The sequence below is a fragment of the Trichomycterus rosablanca genome, chromosome 27, assembly GCF_030014385.1.
Source record: "Trichomycterus rosablanca isolate fTriRos1 chromosome 27, fTriRos1.hap1, whole genome shotgun sequence".
NCBI classification, from domain to species: Eukaryota; Metazoa; Chordata; class Actinopteri; order Siluriformes; family Trichomycteridae; genus Trichomycterus; species Trichomycterus rosablanca.
Window position 1 is genome coordinate 10,113,606 of NC_086014.1, and position 13,331 is coordinate 10,126,936.

General features: G+C 38.3%; 1 long non-coding RNA gene across 1 annotated transcript; it reads right to left on the minus strand.

Annotated features, from left to right (window-relative positions):
• Window positions 1-1,159: 1,159 nt before the first annotated feature.
• On the minus strand, window positions 1,160-13,023 carry LOC134303895 (uncharacterized). The gene is made up of 4 exons (XR_010007707.1): window positions 12,956-13,023; window positions 12,152-12,241; window positions 1,723-1,957; window positions 1,160-1,287 (listed from the first exon to the last, which is right to left on the minus strand). It is a non-coding gene; the product is annotated as an uncharacterized LOC134303895 (long non-coding RNA).
• Between the last annotated feature and the right edge of the window lie 308 nt (window positions 13,024-13,331).

A 13,331-nucleotide genomic window follows, 5' to 3' on the forward strand; every position in this document is an offset into this window, starting at 1 on the left:
ATCACTAAGCCAGATGCAGTACAGGACGTCGTGGTGCCTCGGCCATCCCCCTCCGTCTTCTGATATAGCCAATCAGCTGGGGATCTCAGTGGTAGTGGGACAGCATACTTTAAGGTTGCGCAACCCAAGCGCCCCCCAGAAAATATTTGTTTTAGGAGGCATGGCTTAGTCACATGGTGCCATCAAGCAATCAGTGCTACTAGTATCCAGTGTCGAATGAAATTTGCTGCCTAGGAAGGCCAGCTATATGACCCAAAGATGGACAGACCCATAAGCCATTGCATCAATAATCAAACCACCTTGAAGTAAATAAAGGCTACTGCTAACAATTGTCCCTGTTCTTGTAACACCTATGTGGGTAACTGCCGACCAATGATTTTTAGATAACAGTTAACAGTAATGTCATAAAATTGGCATAATAACTATATGACCTAAAGTATTTGGACACCTGACCAAAAACAAATGGTATTAACATAGAATCACCTTTCACAAGAATGGCTTCTCACAAGACTTTAAAGTATGTCTGTAGGAATTTGTGCCCATTCAGTCAAAAGAGCAAACAAGCACTTGGATGGCTGGGCAATGATACTGTCAAAAAAGCTTAAATTGATTTTCCAGTTCATTCCAGAGCTGTTTAGTAGGACTGAGGTCAATACAGGGGCACTGCCCTGGTGGAAAGGGAAAGGGTCTTTCCTAAACTGTTGCATCATTATCATATCATATCGTTAATTTATTACACCTGTTAGCTACTGTCATAGCTAAAACACATGGATGCCCTAATACTTTTGTTCATATAGTGTATATAGTGCAGATATTTTAACAAGCCCTTAAAGAAGGAGGCTATAAGAGAGATGTTATTACAGTTGTGTTGTTGACACTGGAGGACTTCAGAGATGCAGGCTCAGAGAGTGATTGACACGTTCATAATTCCTCTATTATGTACTTGAGTGATCTGCTTCAATCAAAAAAAAAAAGCCTGAATGACACCACCGCCACTATAACGTCACTCAATTTTCCATACGCCATTTCTTAGTACCAAGCACAGATCACATATGTACATGTGTTCTAAAGATCTTCTTCAACCTAGGAGCAAAAACATGAAAAACATGCAAAAGCCCTCACGGATAGTGATTTAAATCAAGAATTTATTTTGCTGGGCGGCACCCTACCAGCTGTGCAGCGTGCAAAAACATATTTATGGGCAGAAAAAGTGCAGAAGCACAGAGCCTGTTGAATCAGGTGCCAACTAAATGAATATTCTTCACCTGTCTGCTTGTGTTGACTTCTCTTGTTTAGATTTCACAGTGGGAGGGAAAGAAAAAAAAAGAAAAAAGCATATTTACTTTTAATTGAAAGGAAATTAAAGAAGCATCCACATCCGCAAGTGACAAAGGAGGATCAGAAGGCTTGCTGAGCGATGATAGCTTTTGTTTAAGACGGATTTCATAAAGAAAACCTTCCACTGATAATGATAAAGCAAGGAGGGAAAAAAAGCCTTGGACATTTCTTCAAATACAATTACCTCTGCATCACCTGATTCAATCAAATAAATTTGCATTGTGTTTGCATCCAGTGTTCCGTGGCCCAGTAAACAAGACAGAGAGAATAAATCTGATGTGTTTTCATGGTGCTGCTTGCCCCCATACCCCCCCCCCCCCCCCACCCCCCTCTGTTTGCTACATTTTATTTGGAATATTTGAATTCTCATGAATCTGTAAATACCTGTCATGTGCAGACGAAATTAAAATGCTTTCGGAGCAAGAGGCGTCCTCTCGTGATCGGATCGGAGAAGGCCGTGTTTGAAGGAGGTATGTTTGGCAGGGATGTTGTCAGGATGAGGAGAGAACGGTGATTGACACGCTGCGTGGGTCGGGAGGTGAGATAATGTTCAACCTAATCGGCAGCTTGTAGGTGACTGTGCTGGTGGATCGTACAGATGGTGGATCTCCTTCTGAACCTGGCAGAAAACAAACATTAAGGTCAAACTATGTGTTATACTCTAACTAAGAACATAAAAGTATGTGAATAACGGACTACACTCACTGTCCATATAGAAGCACTGTAGTTCTACAATTACTGACTGTAGTCCATCTGTTTCTCTGCATACTTTGTTAGCATCCTTTCACCCTGTTCTTCAATGGTCAGGACCACTACAGAGCAGGTATTATTTAGGTGGTGGATCATTCTTAGCACTGCACTGACACTGACATGGTGGTATTGTGTTAGTGTGTGTTGTGCTGGTATGAGTGGATCAGACACAGCAGCACTGCTGGAGTTTTTAAACACCTCAGTGTCACTGCTGGACTGAGAATAGTCCACCAACCAAAAATCAAGCCAACAGCGCCCTATGGGCAGCGTCCTGTGACCACTGATGAAGGTCTAGAAGATGACCAACTCAAACAGCAGCAATAGATAAGCAATCGTCTCTGACTTTACATCTACGAGGTGGACCAACTAGGTAGGAGTGTCTAATAGAGTGGACGGTGAGTGGACACGGTATTTAAAAAACTTCTGATCCACTCATACCAGCAAAACACACACTAACACAACACCACCATGTCAGTGTCAGTGCAGTACTGAGAATGATCCACTACCTAAATAATACCTGCTCTGTGGTGGTCCTGACCATTGAAGAACAGGGTGAAAGCAGGTTAAAAAAGCATGGACTACAGTCAATAATTGTAGAACTACAAAGTGCTTCTAAAATGGACAGTGAGTATAGAAACAAGGAGGTGGTTTTAATGTTATGGCTGATCAGTGTATACACACACACACACACAAGATTTTGAATAAGCCCATTATTCCGGCCTTGTCCTATCCATCTCCCTACCCTCTCCCCTCCCACTCTCCGAGACCAGACTCATCTTCACTCATCTTCATAGGCATCCACACTCAGAGGTGAGGAGGGTATGTATGCGGATGTGTGTGCGCGGGCTAAGAGCCCGCCAAACATGATGAGGAACATGCTCGGCTCTAAATGATCACACACTGATCTCTCTATACCACAGGGGCATATCGCAGTGATGGATAGTACCATGAGGATAATGGATAGACGCAAAGGATATGAGTGTAATATTCATAAATAAGTATAAGATGGAGAAATATGAGTTGTATGTTGTGGGAGGAACACAATACACAATACACAACACACAGCCAGTAGTATTTGGACAAGACATTGTGCTGCCATGGCTGTCTGCTCGATTTTATAAACCTATTTGGAATAGATATTGCTGAACTAGCAGAGCCCACTAGTTAGAGGGGGTATTTATGCACTTGTGGCTATATACTGTAGGGTATTTATGCTATAATATAATCTATATAACAAGATTAAAATATGGATTGTGGAGCAAGAGGCTGATCTGATGTAAGACTATTTGTGTGCGGCCTGTGTTGCTTTATAAGCCAGCCAGCTGCTTCCAGTTCATTGCCAAAGTAACATTTTAGCCTCATACATCCTTTAAACTCTTTTATCAATGCAGACTTGGCGGCATTACCCTCTTTTACGGCTTCTGTATTATTTTTTTTTAACTTGGATTGTAGCATGCCCTGCTAGACACCTTTTACTAGCCAAAAATACGCAATAGAGCAATAAAAAATTCTATAACCTTTAAGATGAAAAGTTTTCTTTGTCCGGTTTGCTCCCACTCGCTCCTTATCTGCCCCCTGACTCTGCGTAAGTACTCATGAATAATCATACCAGCTGCATAAACTCAACAAACTCAACATTAAAGACATTGTTGGATAGTAAATATGCCCTCGCTTCCTGTGCAAGAGTACAAAGAAAGTGGTAATGTGTACGTGAGGGGGAGTTACAGGACTCTTTAATGGCAGGCCAACCACTGTGTGGTGGCATAATAACTACAGAGACTATTTATTTTTAATTGATATGCCCTTTCTTAGTATGAAAAGACCAATTATTCCGAGCTCTGCATGCCTCTCATATGCACAGTATGCCGTCGAAACAAAAAGAGCCCTGTGTAAAATGAGTGAGAGCGGCCGTATTTCTGCCAGAATCCTTTTTATGTCAATTTTTATAACAAAGAGCAATAATTCTGGCATTAAAACTATTCTATGTGCCGGGGTAATATCAGATTTTGATGATTTGCCAGATTGATAGGGTATTAAAGGCAATGACATGAGAAAGAGTGCCGGTTAAAAAGAGAGAGACCTCATGTTAAGTGTGTATTACATTCATGGTGCGTCGCATAATTTCATACAACAATTTTTCTCATGGATGGTGCCATAGGAAAAGAACTGTTAAATATTTCTGAAGTTTTAACTTCGAATAATGAGCTGTTTTACAGCGCTGAATATGTTCAAAAATGTCCAGTAGCCTCTCATTCCTGATGACCAACTACTGCTGATATAAGGTCAAATATATTTCAATATGTCTAGCTTTATTTGTAGCTGCATGCACTATATGACCAATATACACTGATCAGCCAGATTTTTTGTCCATATTTTCAGCTCCACTTACCATATAGGAGCACTTTGTAGTTCTACAATTACTGACTGTAGCCCATCTGTTTCTCTACATAATTTTTAAACCTGCTTTCACCCTGTTCTTCAATGGTCAGGACCCCCACAGGACCACTACAGAGCAGGTATTATTTAGGTGGTGGATGATTCTCAGCACTGCAGTGACACTGACATGGTGGTGGTGTGTTGTTCTGGTATGAGTGGAGTTTTTAAACACCGTGTCCACTCACTGTCCACTCTATTAGACACTCCTAGCTAGTTGGTCCACCTTGTAGATGTTAAGTCAGAATCGATCACTCATCTATTGCTGCTGTTTGTGTTGGTCATCTTGTAGACCTTCATCAGTGATCACAGGATGCTGCCCAAGGGGCGCTGTTGGCTGGATATTTTCGGTTGGTGGACTATTCTCAGTCCTGCAGGGACAGTGAGGTGTTTAAAAACTCCACTCATACCAGCACAACACACACTAACACACCACCACCATGTCAGTGTCAGTGCAGTGCTGAGAATGACCCACCACCTAAATAATACCATTGAAGAACAGCATTAAAGTGGGCTAACAAAGTATGCAGAGAAACAGATGGACTACAGTCAGTAATTGTAGAACTACAAAGTGCTCCTAAATGGTAAGTGGAGCTGATAAAATGAACAAGTGTAGAAACAAGGAGGTGGTTTAATGTGAACACATGCCCATAAGCTTGTTGGAAATCTTATCTCTCCACAGCATTCTAGAGTATGTCTGTCGGGATTTGTGCTCATTTAGTGAAATGAGTATTTCCGAGGTCAGGGTGTAATATTTGGCAATATGGAATGGCTCACAGTAACTGATGTTACAATTTGTTCCATAAATATTCAAGGGCGGTGAGGTCAGGGCTCTGAGGAGCCCATTGGATACCCAAGATCAAACATACATGCTCCTTAATTTATAAATGAATTAATATGCCTATATTATATACAAAAAACAAGACTAGAGCTACCATAGAAGTAGGTTCTCATCATTAACTTTGGCCAGATGCTTCTCTAAGCATTTTTGCCATTTATTTAAAGTGAAATTGAACAATGCGCTACATGGAAAGTAATCATTTGCTGAGTCTTTACAAAAACAATGTCCCATTTAATAAACATATTAATGGAAAAACAGCAGTGCACATCAGCAATTTCTCAAAGCCATTGTGAGGGCTGACATGCTTTGCTTTGTACAATAATAGCGCATCATCCTTGACATCACCGATGCAAAAACAATTAAATCCGATCGATAGATGTAAAGACGAGACGGGAGGGCTGAATGTGGACCGATTCCCTGTTTTCCTACCTCCTGGAGACGCAAATGTCAGCTTTGAGCAGTTTGCGGACTCCCTGCTATGCTCTTGGCCCGTGCGGAACCAAACTGGTTCCATCTTCTGGACTCTTGGCATTCCTACTGTCGTACTGTATGATGGCCATTGATGTGTCATATGATGGGCCAATCTTCAGAGCTTGCTTCCATTTCTATGTAATCTTTTCTTTAGTACTTTTCTCGCAGACAAATGCTCACAATTCTAATAAAATTGGATAAATAAAGTTTTCTCCACATTTTGGCATGAATTGCTTATAGATTCTTGGTTCAGGAGTTAATAATTAACATTTGCAGCATTTAGGAGACATTTCTCCAAATTTGGACTGAATACAATTTACCCGTGATGCCTCGTGTGTGTGAAAAGAAGCAGCCGGCTGCTTGTGCACATGTCAGATAGGTCGTGCAATGGTTGTAGAGGTCAAGAGTGGAGGATAGATACCGCTGGATTGCAAAAATATTGATCATAAATGTAGAAATAGAATTAAAAAGTGTCTATCTAAGGGGTTAATGCTCTGGCATTAACCTTGAACGCTCTCCTTCCAAACCAGGTCATAACCTTAGAGAAATTTCCCAAGTCTCAAAGAGAGAGGAAATTCTCTGCTGTGGGATTAGTTCCTAGTCACCTCATTTTACTGAAGTATCAAGCATAAAAGTGCTAACATCACATGAAAAAGCCTGGAAGAGGAAAATGTGTTGACGAAAGTGCAGCCATTGAGAAAATGCAGGTATTATTTATAAAAGAAAGATGTCACATGGAAATGGTGGCACAGCAAGGTATGACGGTGCTACTAAATAAACTGCTTTGAAATAAACAGTACACACTAAAGGAATAAGTGTATCAAAGATGCTTAAAATATCCATATTGGGTTGCACATAAAGGGTGCAGATGATTAAAGAGGTACTTTTCTGTATTGCTATTGCATTATTTTCTATAATAAATTACCAGTATACCATTGTGAATCTTCTGCCCCTGTGGATTTACTCAGTGCAAGCTAATCCCTATCAGAGCGACACGAAAACTCGGACACAACTCTGCAAAGGGTGGGGGGCTCACGATGAAGTCAGCTTTTTCAGAATTTGAACTCTAAACACTCCCACCCACCCTGCATCCCTTCACATTTTCTGCAGCTTTTCTTTTCAAAGTTGAAGCCAACTGCAATAAGAAAATGATTATCGGATGGAGAAGCGCCAGGATTACATAGAGCACAAATATGCGTCCTCAAGATCGTCCGAAAGTGCCTTATGAGAGGGACATACTGTGGGAGGTGACATAGAAGTGAGTTCCACAGTGAAATAGACAACATGATAAAAAGAGGAGAGGGAATTATTATTAGTATTAACCCAAAACCAGATGTGTGCAGCAGTGTTGTCGTAGATCAGTCTTGTTTCACTTTTCATTTCATTACATTTAAGTGTACTTTCTAACATGACATTATTTTTATTACTTGTATTTATGTCTTAATTTATCATAATATGTGTGTTGGGTGCTCGGGTAGCACAGCAATAAATTCCACTAGCCCAATACTGCTAGGATCCAACATTTAAAACCTCAGCAGTGCTATCAGCCAGCCGGGCATCTATGTGCAGACAAGATTGGCTATGTCTGAGTGTGGATGACCGAGGCCCTGTAATTGATTGACGTCCTTTCTGAGGTCTGTTACTGCATTGTGCCCAGAGATTCCGGGAAAATCAGTGGTAAAACATGACAATGAAGTTAAATACATGTAGCCACGATAACACCCTGATTCATTTAAATCAGAATTAAAAGGCAGTCGTTTGAATGATGGGAGTCAGAGTGGTGATGCTGGTAAAGTTGGTACGATCGCTGTTTGGTGAGAGTTCTGTGCGCACCCCGGTGTCTGTCTTGGTTTCCTATGGAGGGTCTGTTTTTATTGTACCTCTTGGGTAAAATCATACCATCAACACCCCGGACAACAAACTGGACTGTTATTATTATTAATCATTTGCACCTACACTTTACACGACTGTCATACATACGTATATATGTATAGTTATAGTTATTTAGCAGCATCTTATATAGTTATATTTACATTGTATAGTTATCTATTTATTTTATTATAATAAATACCTAACTAATCTTTTATTATTATTACTGATAATATTATAATATACACCTAACTAATTATTATTATTATTGTTATTATTATAATATAAACCTAACTAATCTTTTATTATAATTACTGATATTATTATAATACATACCTAACTAATCTTTTATTATTATTACTGTTATTATTATAATATAAACCAAAACTAATCCCATTTTTATTCATGCTTATTATTATTATTGCTATTATGTACACTGATCAACCATAACATAACAAACCACCTCCTTGTTTCTACACACACTGTCCATGTTATTAGCTCCACTTACCATATAGAAGCACTTTGTAGTTCTACAATTACTGAATGTAGTCCACCTATTTCTCTGCATGCTTTGTAAGCCCCCTTTCATGCTGTTCTTCAATAGTCAGGACCCCCACAGGACCACTACAGAGTAGGTATTATTTAGGTGGTGGATCATTCTCAGCACTGCAGTGACACTGACATGGTGGTGGTGTGTTAGTGTGTGTTGTGCTGGTATGAGTGGATCAGACACAGCAGCGCTGATGGAGTTTTTAAACACCTCACTGTCACTGCTGGACTGAGAATAGTCCACCAACCAAAAATATCCAGCCAACAGCGCCCCGTGGGCAGCGTCCTGTGACCACTGATGAAGGTCTAGAAGATGACCGACTCAAACAGCAGCAATAGATGAGCGATCGTCTCTGACTTTACATCTACAAGATGGACCAACTAGGTAGGAGTGTCTGATAGAGTGGACAGTGAGTGGACACGGTATTTAAAAACTCCAGCAGTGCTGCTGTGTCTGATCCACTCATACCAGCACAACGCACACTAACACACCACCACCATGTCAGTGTCACTGCAATGCTGAGAATGATCCACCACCTAAATAATACCTGCTCTGTGGTGGTCCTGTGGGGGTCCTGACTATTGAAGAACAGCATGAAAGGAGGCTAAAAAAAGTATGTAGAGAAACGGATGGACTACAGTCAGTAATTGTAGAACTACAAAGTGCTTCTATATGGTAAGTGGAGCTGATAAAATGGACAGTGAGTGTAGAAACAAGGAGGCGGTTTTATTGTTATGGCTGTACTATGCACATAGATATAATTCCATGTATGTAAATAGCTATAGTTATAATTATATATTAATATTACTCATAGATATGTAAGTTTACTGATAGTCTGTTTTTTTCTTTACACAATGCTACTATCTATCTATCTATCTATCTATCTATCTATCTATCTATCTATCTATCTATCTATCTATCTATCTATCTATCAACATGCAACAGCGGAAACTTTGGTTTAACTGCACTGGTTAAATTAAGACACAAATTTTCTTAATCCACAATTAGATGCCACCTCTTATGCCAACAATTTACCTGAGAGACATGTAAAGAGCAGGCAGATCTCCATTCTACAGTTCAATAGGACAGAATTGGGTTGAGTGTAAAATGATGGTTAAACAGAAAAGAACCAAATCCCAAATGTTTTGTACTGTAAAGAATTAGTGATTTTTTTCCCCTCTAACGGCTCTAGAAGTCGAGGTTCTAGCTCTAGAGGTTAGAAATACCTGAGATGGGGGGGGGCCTAAAGGGGAGTCCACAAAGAACAACACAGAGACCTGAAGGACCTGGAGGGAGAGATTCCCATATCTATTAATGTAGAGTAATGCTTTCTGATTCCTTGCTGTGTGTTCTCTAGACTACGTTGGATCTAAATGTTGTTGTGCAAAGCGATTCTTTTGATTATCATTCAGATTTTTCAGTTTGACATTTAACTAATTAAATACGAAGACATTTCTTTATCAGTTTTCTTTACCAGCTGCGTGCTAATGGGTGTTGAAGGGTTTAAGAGCAGTCGACAGGCTCTTATTCATTTTTTTCTCTTTCTTTTTTACTCTGGCTCAAATGGCCGAGCAGCTAGCAGTGAAAACAGAAGCGAGATGAAATATATTTTGACTGTTTTATGGAAAAACAATCTGACACAAAGTAATATTCATCTCCAATGAATCCAATATTCTTTTTGGAATGATATTAGACGGTATCTATTATATCTTCCATTGTGTTCCCATCTGCCCTTTTCAGGATCTAAATTATGTGCATTAGGACGTAAATGGGCTAATGCCTGTCTGTATTTAGCAGGCTACATGCCGTGAATATATTCTCTGCTTCAAGAAGTAATTGGTAATTACAGTGGTCATTTAGGCAATCACTGTCTCGCCCAGATTCATGTCATTCTTAAAAATAACTAGCTCTTAACCTCTGACAGAATCCTACAGAAACGGTTTATCATCGCCCCCACTTTGATTAATTTTGTGCACACACGTATTCTTCCTTGCTTTCAAGTCCAGACACACACACAGATGTACCTGTATAAAATCACAATCACCGTGATGCTTTTGCATTTGTTAACTGTGGCACTTCGCCTCCCTCGTCAGAGGAATTAGACGAGAAAAGCTGCCTAGCTCGTAGCTGAAGGGCAGGTAGATCTACAGCTCTGAAGCCATTAGTTCCATTTACTAAACAATTAGACAACAGAATATACAGGTCATTTCACCTTATCACAGCCTCCTACTCTCCTACATTTCCTATCTCTGCCTATTTCTCTCTCTCAGTCATTCTCTCGCTCTCTGACACAAGAACAAATTCAGCACTTTAACTGTGATAATCTTTTGTCTGGGTTATCTGCTTGCTCTCTTTATTTCTGCCTCTTTTTTCTCTCTCATGTCCCTTTGTTTCTGTTCTCCCGCTCACACATTAGTCATCTCTCCATGCATAATGGAGCACCGTAAAGAGGACCTTCCACTGTGTGGATATTGTCTTTGAAAAATAACAAGGTCGACAGCATTAGCACGGAAACACTTGGCCCTTGTGCACTTAAGATCTCCATTATGTTGATCCGTGCCTCTAAAGTATCTCCTCCAGCGACATCCCAACACCAAATGTGAAGTCATGGCTTGGTTATCCGAATAACTTACACCCACTAGCGGGAGAAACATTTTCATACAGTCATAATGATAATATTCTTTACTTACTGTTTATACTGGATGCACAAGGTCTGCTTCTGCATCGAATGTTCCCGACATTCATTCCCATTCATGATGTAAGTCAATAATATTAATAGACTTTAAAACGGAGGCTTACCTGGATGGATATTATATTAGTGCAGTATTGTACCAGAACTTCTGTCAATTTGGATATAGATGTGCCCAAACAGAAAATATTCCAATCAAATATTTGATTCAGACACTCATACATTGATAAAAAGGGTTAATACGATTTAACAGCCTCCCTGAACACTGAACCTTAAAATATCATTTTCACACCTTATAAATCCTCACTCTGGTGTCGATTGACTTTGCTCAAATGGAAAAATGAAATGAAATTAAGTCAAAGAATGGTCTCTGTAATATTAATGAGGATTTGTATGGTGTAATTTAGGTCAACTTTTATTTCTGGGTTGTCAAGTGTTAAATAATTTACACAGTTAAACACAAAACTTTTTCATTCATTTATTTTGTCTCACTAACCTAATTTGCATTGCGATAAGTCATGCAAGCCGCCTGGAAATACTTTAAACAGGAAACAAACCCTGGGCAGGGCATGAGTTTAATCCCCCGTTCACTCAGTCACTCAAACCCAATAGAAACTGAAAGTAATCAGTCTACCTTCTGTATGTTTTTGGGAGGTGGGAAATGACCCGAATACCCAGAGAAAATGAATGCAATTAAAGAAGGAATGTGGCAAACTAATAAAAAAAAAAGTAAGTACAGCAATGTGCCAATGTTTTATTTTTAAAAAATGAATCAATTAAGTAATAAAAAATAACATTTAATTTTGAAAAATGTTAAACTGCAAATAAATAAATACTAGAAAGATTGTGGCTTAGCAAATAAATAATTATACACTATTTTTTTATATAAAAAAAATAAGACAAACTCCTAGTGTATAATAATAATAATAATAATAACGATAATAATAATTTAATAATACAATAGTTAATAATATATTTTAAAAAATAATATAATATAATGTAAAAATAATAATAATGTTATAATAATATAATAATAATTATTATTATTATATAATAACTAATTATTTTTATTATTTCGTTATTTAATGACAGTACTAACATTTTTAACTAACCTCTTTTCACCAAACTATTAGAAATATGTATGGAAAACTAAAAAAATAGTCACCTAAATAGAAATATATTTGTTTTAATAAGAATGACCAAAACTAACCTCAAATGATGGCCTGTCCTTGGCCCTGCAGCCAGTGTTTTTTGGGTAGGCTCCAGATTCCTTGCAACACTGACCAGAATAAAGTGATTACTGAAAATAAAATGAAAAAACAGGTATTAAAAACACTATAATAAATAAAACAACACATGCAAGATTAACTAACTTGTTGGCGTACATTCTAAGTACAGAAATCATCAAGTGTGAATAAATGTGCAAATGACTTATTTTTTCTCCAGCAGGAGCAAATTATCAGTACACCTTTTTTCACACCTAACACGATGTAGCACAGAGAAAGACTAAGCAACATAAAAAAAATAATACATCAAGAAAATGGCATTTGTGGTACCCACACTGATTGTGTATTATTACCAGACAGTAATATGTACATTAGTAGCCCACCACCAGTCTGGCTGCATCCCAGAGACCTGACCTCAACCGCACTGAACACCTTGGGGATAAACTGGAACATGAATTGTGAGCCAGGCCTCCTTGTTCAACATCAATGCCTGACCTCACAAATGCTCTTTTGACTGAATGAGCACAAATGATCACAGGCACACTTGGATATCCTGTCAAAAGTCTATTCAGAAAAAAGGAGGCTATTAGAGAAACAAAAAGGGGGATGACCCTATAGTAATGGCCATGCTTTTGAAGTGGGATGGTCAGGTGTCCACATTCTTTTGGCTATGTAGTGTACATATATATATGTATATAGTCACACTACAAGCGACACAGCAGAAGTGATTATTATTATTATTATTATTATTATTATTAATATTATTAGTAATGGGTTAGAATACTCACAGATGCTGTTTGCTGACCGGGTGTCCACACAGACATGGTTGTCACTGTGTTTTTGGGGTTGAGGGTGGTCAAAGCCCAAAGACAAGCTGAATTAAAATTAAATAAAATATTAAAATTTTATACATATTTAAATAATTACAGTAATAATAATAATAATAATAATAATAATAATACCAAGGCAAAATAAGTATTTCCTATCCATATTTATGTATTACTACTACAATTAGTTTTAATACTACAGTTTAATTTAATCCTATATTTAACAACTTTATTAAAAATAAAGCCATATTATCTCACAAATGTAATTATTGAGGTAACCTAGTAATGCTACATAATTTATTTATATTAAAATAACAGTAAACTGCATGTAAAATGT